This window comes from Perognathus longimembris, chromosome 2, assembly GCF_023159225.1.
Source record: "Perognathus longimembris pacificus isolate PPM17 chromosome 2, ASM2315922v1, whole genome shotgun sequence".
In the NCBI taxonomy this organism is placed as follows: Eukaryota; Metazoa; Chordata; class Mammalia; order Rodentia; family Heteromyidae; genus Perognathus; species Perognathus longimembris.
In genome coordinates, this window is record NC_063162.1 from 93,919,070 (window position 1) to 93,925,069 (window position 6,000).

Below are 6,000 nucleotides of genomic sequence, written 5' to 3' on the forward strand. Positions count from 1 at the left end.
GCTTGCCCAAAGAAAACTAGCTTCTCAGAGCCTCCCCTCGTGCGTTCCCCTGGCGCGCAAGGGGGTGCTTTTCCCCTTCACCTCTACCCCAGAGCCCCAGCACCGGCCTCCAAGAGGCGGCCTCCGGCACTGCCACGCACGAGACCATGTGCCGCTTCCCCACCGCGTGGCCATCCCCTCACCCTCCTCGCGCGCGCGGTCCCAGGGTCTCCGCGGGCGGCCAAACGTGGTGAGTCGGGGAGGAGTGGGGGGTCTTCATTGTGGGAGCACATGGAGATCGTGTCTATGGTAGTGTTGGGGTGGAGCGGGCACTTCCACACCGAGAGGCAGGCAGCCGCCCAGGGAGGCACATGCTTCCTCCCCGCCACGTCTGGCTCTGTGTGAAAGACCCCGAGAGGCTGCGGTCCCGGTGCCCTTTCGAGTTGTCTCGGCCTCACCTGGGCCGACGTCTTACCTGTCCGAGGAGGTAGCGACGACGCGCGGGGCTGGGGGCTGCGGCGGTCCCTACAGCGGCAGTGGAGGCGGCGGCAGTGGCGGCGGCAGACAATGGAGGAGTGAAGGACAGACACATTGACATAGACACACGGAACCCGGCTCCGCCCCGCCCCCTGCGCCGCCCCATCCACCCGCCCTTCCCGCCTCCCGGAATGCGCCCTGCTTGGGGGTTGTCCTCGAAGAAACGGCGACATCCGAGGACCTCTGCGCGCCACCCAGAAGCTAAACCCGGGCAACAAAGTTACAGATTTGAAAGAAAGAATATTATGTGTACGAAAATATCCTAACAGGATAGAATCGAGAGGGCAGCACATATAAGAATAAATTAATTCCCCCCTCCACTTTTCTCCATTTGGTTATGTCCTCCTAGGATACTCCAATTGGAGTCTCTTGCTGACTCTTCTTGCAACTCCGCCTCCGAGCCCGACCAATGGCATGTGGGGGGCGGTGTCTCGCAGCTGGGCCTGCAGGGACCGCCCGCCCGGCTCGCTCGAGCTCGCCTGGAGCCCGCCGGCTTGCGGGAGCTAGGGGAAAAGTCTATTGCTTCCGTAGTTGGCTACTCTGTGTCCCGTTCTCAAGTTGCCACATTGCAGCTGACTTTCTAACGCAGACACACCTTTTCTTTTTCTCTCTCTCCCACTCTCTTTTAACACTTCCAAAGAAACAAAATAACCTTCAAGCTGGCGGGAGCAATGGTTCACATAAAGAAAGGCGAGCTGACGGAGGAAGAAAAGGAGCTACTGGAAGTGATCGGGAAAGGTAGGGCTTACTGGGTTAGCCACCAGGACCTGGCCGACCTGGCTAGGGGGCGTGGCGAATATTGGGGTGGGGGAAGCCTCAGGCCCTGGTGACCCTAGAATGAGCTTCAGACCTGGAAATACGTTTTCCCTTTGGTCCAGGGCCTAGTTTTGCAGGGCGGGAGAGATAGAAGACACATTGCTGGGATTGGAACCGAGGTGTCTGAGGCCTGTCCTCTAAATTAGCTGTTTTGAAATGTAGATTTCTACTCCTCCTCTCCGGTTATGATGAAAGTCTCCAGGTTGTGGGTCTCTGTAAAGTGCATGCTCTAAAACTCCTCCAATGTAGGGTGGGTCTTGGAGACCCACTTTGGAGGCCTGGCTGTTTCGGGTTCTTAGGCTGGGGTCCACCGGGCTTTTCGACTACCGGAGGCCGCAAGATCTGGAGTTCTCGCGGCTCCCTGCCCCCACTTGGGGTGGCGGGAGCGCTTGGCTAGATGTGTTCTTTATAAGGGCACAGAACTAGGTCTGTAATCTGCCGCCTGGAGGTTTTTACATCCAGGGCCTCCGGGAGTGGGGGAGGAGGGGGACGGAGCTAGGAACCTGCGGAGAGGCTAGGGAATTGCCCACACCTCCACATCCACCCTTCGGCTCTGGCTACACCGCCTCTCTAGTAATCTGCTCCTTGGTGCTTTCCTTTCCTCGGTGCAACGCCTGCCCCACTTCCGCCGCGCCGGTTGGTAGGAAAGGAACCGCCCGAAGGAGCCAGGAGCCATGTTTTCCTTTCAGCCCCGGAGTGGACTTCCCCATGGAGTTGCCCGCAGAATCCCATTACCTGTTACCTGGCACAGGTGTCATCAGCGTGACCTCAAGCCTCTGCGCTGTCCTGCCCTGGGATGAGAATGCTGAGGCCTGCAGGCATGATTAAGCAGATTGTGTGAGGGTGTATGCGTGTGTGCTGGGCTTTAGGCTTGAACCAGGGTACTCTCCCTGAGCTCTTTTGCTCAAGGCTAGCCCAGTGCCACCTGAGCCACACCTCCACTTCTGGCTGTTTGGTGGCTGGTTGGAGAGATGCGTCTCACAGGCGTCTGGGCTGGCTTCCAACCGGGATCCTCAGCCCTCAGCCTCCTAAGTAGCATAGTCATGAGCCACTGGCATGTGGCAATGAGATTGTTTTAAATTTAAGAATAAGAAAGCCACAGCACATCTGGGTGCCAGTGACTCGCGTAATTCTAGCTACTTTGGAGGTTGAGATGTCGGGATCATGTTTGAAGCCAGCCTGGTAAAAAATCAGACACTCTTATCTCCAGTTAACCAGAAAAAAGCCCTAAGTGGAGCTATGGTTTAAGTGGTAGAGTGTTAGCCTTGAGTGAAAAAGGTAAGGGAACAGTGCCCAGTTCCTGAGTTCAGGCTTTGCTCCTGAGATCATCACATCACATCACCCTAAAATGCAGAGGCCAGATATTGCAGCAGTTTCTAGTCTTGTTTCCAAGTAGTCAAACCCAACTAAATCCTGAGGCCAAGGTGAATTTCTTCTTAATAACAAGAAAATCTAACTGTAAAAAAAAAAATCGGGTTTGAGCAGAACAGGTAATGAACTGAGCCATTTAATCAGATCTCAATTTTCAGTCACAGTTAGATTTATATAAATGCTCTTTACCTGGAATTCTGGAGCTTTGGGTTAGGTTTTTATTTCATGGTTCTCACAATTTGGTGTTGCAGTCTTTCAATACTGCCAATCTGGTTAATTCTCCCTGCCTTTGGTGACTCTGGGACTTGATTTAGAGATATATAACTTTCAGTCATGTACCAGTTACTGTGTGGGCAAAAAAGACACAACATAGAATTCACCTCCACCAGCAATAAAAATTCTTATTTTAAATAGCCCACATCTGTCATATATTCTTTTAAAAGTGGAAACTGTGATAGTTATATAAATAGGTCTCTGAAGCTGAGTGCCAGTTGCTCACACCTGTAATCATAGTGTGAAGCTAGGAGATACTTATCTCCAATAAACCATCAAAAAGCCGGAAGTAGAGTTGTGACTCAAGTGGTACAGCACCCTTGAGTGGAAAAGCTAAGGGACAGCCCAGGTCCTGAGTTCAAACTCCAGTAGTGGCATTACATGCATGCACATGCAAAGTAGGTCTTGGAAATGGAAAACAGAAGTGAGTGGATGTATTCTGAGACATCCACCAGTTTTATTCCGAAGATGAAATGAAAGAGAACCAAGCAATATGCATGTAGCTCTCATTAGCATGTGATACTTGTGGGCCCACTTGGGGAATGAGGTTATGCTGTGTTTCATCACTTTAATTGGCCCTGGGCCAATGAAAAAAACAAGGTGGGAACAATATGTCATGTATTGACAAATGAAGGTCTGTGGATATCATCATTCTCTCAAGAAAATACAGAAGATATGAGAAGATAGCAGCACCTAACATTGATTGAATCATGTTACAAGCCATGAGTAATTCTAAGCACTTTACAGGTTTTTTTTTTTTTACATTTAATCATTTATTTAATGCTAGTACTAGGACTTGAATTCAGACCCTGGGCACTATCTCTTAGCTTTTTTGCTCAAGGTTGGTGCTCCACCACTTGAGCCACATCTCCATGTCTAGCTTTTTAGAGATAAGAATTTCATGGACTTTCTTGCCCAGGCCGGCTTCAAACAATTATCCTCATATCTTAGCCCAATGAGTATCTAGGAGGTATGGTCCTCTGGTGTCCGGCTTCATACATTTAATCTTGATAAACTGTACAATAATTTTATGCTATAGCTTTATGAGAGTATTGTGGGATGGTGCTTCTCTGTGGAAGCAGAGCTGGTTTCAAATTTGGTGATGCTTCCATGTGCAGGTGACTTTTTCCTAAGTTCTCCATGTGAAAATGCAGGAATGAGGACAGTCGTTCCTCCTGACATTTTCTCACTGCAGCAGAAGTGTGACATGGTTGTCAGAGTGGAAGGAAAGCATCAGCCAGCCCGATCTGAACCACAGGGCTCCAGGGGTCAATTTCCTCCCCTCTGCATGTTCCTTCTGAGCAATTCTGGGAATCCCTGTATGGGGTTGGTTGCTGATTATGTTAATCTCCCCTTTATGGACAATGACACGAAGACTTTTTAGAAACAACACAATCTACTACATATATATGTTTATGTATATTGTCATTAGAAACCTGAAAGTTTTTAAACATATGTATGGCTTTCTATGATTGTTTTAGAAGAATCTATACATATAAATTATTTTTAATAAATGTACCTTAAATATCTTTGTAAAATTTATTTATTTACTTATTTATTATAGCCACCATGAAGCCAAATCATTTTTTTTTTTGCGAGTCCTGAAGCTTGAAATCAGGGCCTGAGCACTGTCTCTGAGCTTCTTTTGCTCAAGGCTAGTGCTCTGCCACTTGAACCACAGCTCAACTTCTAGTGTTTTCTGATTATGTTATACTGAGGAATCGAACCCAGGGCTTCATGCATGCATAGGCAACCACTCTACCACGAATCCACATTCCCAACCACCAAATCATTTTTAATCCTTAATTTAGATATAAATTCCTTAAAACAGCCATTTTGTGGGGTTTTATTAAATAACTTATTTAAATTAAATTGCCCTGAGAGCTGAAGAAGTAGCTTTGGTAGAGTGCTTGCCTAGCATGAATTAGGCCCTGTATTGCAAAGTACTAAACAAACAGAGTATGGTATTACACATGTGTAATTGCAGCTACTTCTGAGGTACAGACATGAAGATTTCTGGGGAAGTCAGACCAAGCAAGAATTATGGACACCTTATCTCAAAAAACAGGCAGAGCTTGGTGACATACAGCTGTGGTCCCAGATGCACAGAATGCAGAGGTCAGAGGATGTAGGTTCAAGGCTAACCCAAGTAAAGTTAGCTAGAGACCCTATCTGAAAATTAAAACCTAGAATTACTGGGGCATAGCTCAAGTAGTAGAGCATTTAGTAGAGCACTTAGGAGTTCTCGAGTTCGCTCTCCAGTACTGCAAAACAAAACTAACAACAAAAACCAAACACAAACACAACCCATACCTTCCTGAATGTCAGGGCTTTTAGAAGGATTGCTGGAAACATATTGTCTGTTTTCTTTTGTCATTTGGTTTGGCTACATCAGTTTATCTTTAATAGTAACCTATAGTTCCAATCTAGATACTAGAAATGTAACAATGAATTATATTGTTCTGCTCTGAATATAAAATAATGGTCCCACTATTGAGCAAGCCCTTTGTCCTCTGTAGAGTCCTATGGGATAGATAAGATTGTATTTCACAGATGAGGAAACAGGGTTTTGTAGGTCTGGTTGAATTTCAGAGTGGCCCTGAAAGTCTCCAGTGAGAAAAGAGGGCAAAACTGAGAAAATCACTTTTTTGTGTGTGCCTACACTGCTACACTGAGGCTTGAACTCAAAGCCTTTTGCTTTTGCTCAGCTTCTTTTGCTCATGACTAGTGCTCTTTCACTTGATCCCTGCCTCCAGTCTATAGTATCACTTTTTATATTACCTTTCTTCTGTTGAAATGCTTCTTTACCCAAATAAATTGCTCATGCCTACCCTAAGGAAGCAGGTTATGTTGTGTTTTTCTTCTTTGGTTTGAGCAGCTTGCAGAATTTCTTCTCAGGGAAACAGACATCAATATTACTTCTGTTCCTATAGATCTGATGAGTTTTGTCTTAGAGGAAGGTAATTATTGGCTGATTGTATGCCCTTTCTTACAAAGTGATGAAGCTTCCTACCCTAAGAATTT

General features: G+C 46.9%; 1 protein-coding gene across 1 annotated transcript in view; it reads right to left on the reverse strand.

Annotated features, from left to right (window-relative positions):
* The window catches only part of LOC125346854 (eIF5-mimic protein 1), a 57,361-nt gene extending 56,753 nt beyond the window's left edge, over positions 1-608 (reverse strand). Inside the window, exon 1 of the mRNA XM_048339744.1 lies at positions 455-608. The gene's annotated coding sequence lies outside the window, so the exon portion shown is untranslated. The remainder of the gene's footprint in view (positions 1-454) is intronic.
* Positions 609-6,000: the final 5,392 nt, after the last annotated feature.